Source organism: Mastomys coucha, unplaced genomic scaffold, assembly GCF_008632895.1.
Source record: "Mastomys coucha isolate ucsf_1 unplaced genomic scaffold, UCSF_Mcou_1 pScaffold18, whole genome shotgun sequence".
NCBI lineage: Eukaryota > Metazoa > Chordata > Mammalia > Rodentia > Muridae > Mastomys > Mastomys coucha.
This window is the reverse complement of record NW_022196900.1, coordinates 77,744,088-77,745,203: the sequence shown is the minus strand read 5'-3', so window position 1 is coordinate 77,745,203 and position 1,116 is coordinate 77,744,088.

Below are 1,116 nucleotides of genomic sequence, written 5' to 3'. Positions count from 1 at the left end.
AGGCAGGAGACTGACTTTCCTTGAAGTTTACACCTCAAATACCGCCATCACGCAAAGTGTGCGTGGCAGACCAGGCTGCCTTTGAACTCATGAACCTTTGTCCAAGCCTCCCAAGTGTTGAAATGAAGGGTGGGTACTGTTGTACCTGGGTCAGACTCACCAATTTCTTAATTTTTTTTTTTTATTTTTAGTATTTTTATTTATATGAGTACACCGTAGCTTTAGACACACACCAGAAGAGGGCAGCGGATCCCATTATAGATGGTTGTGAGCCACCATGTGGTTGCTGAGAATTGAACTCAGGACCTCTAGAAGAGCAGCCAGTGAGTACTCTTAACCACTGAGCCATCTCTCCAGCCCCATACTCACCATTTTCAAGGCAAGCAAACTCAGGCTTGGAGACAAGAGAGCTAACGTGCCCAGCCTTACTCAGCCAGCGACCATGAAGAGTCACCAGCTTGCCTGGGTCCATTGGGTGCGGTGACACAGGCCTTTAAGTCCAGTAGTGGAAGGCAGGCAGATCTCCGTGAGTTCAGGGCCAGCCTGGGTTACACAGTGAGACCCTGTCAGGAAAACAAAAGATAGACTGGCCAGCTCCACAGAAAGTGACTGACTACCCTCCACCCGGGCTGCTCTCCCGGGACAGCTTCAGTCTGTCTCTAGGCCCTTGCCTTGGTAACCCCAGGCTCCAGGGTTATTCTTAGTCCTTATTAGTAATGTCTGCTTACCCGAACCTGGTCGATGCTCGTGACGCTTGTCTGGCTTCTTGGCACACACAGAAGCATCTGAAGTTGAATTCTTCCCTTCAGCAAGGACAATGTTGCCATTCCTCTGCCTTCAGGCTTTCCCTTCGACAACTCTCCCGACTTCTTTGTAGACTTTCTTTGTCTTCCAGGCTCCTCCACACCGGGCCAGGTGACACTCCTGTAAGGGGCGCTGTCTGCTCAGCATCTTTCCCTTCTATTGGGAACGGCAGACAAGCTCTGCACCCAGAGTGTGGAGTGCTATGTCCCTCTTGGACCCTGTCCATAGTCAATTGAGCACAGGTTGGTGTGTGGTTCGAGCCTAGTCAGTTAACATTCTCTCAAGTTATGAGTGGCAATGTAGGGGACTCTT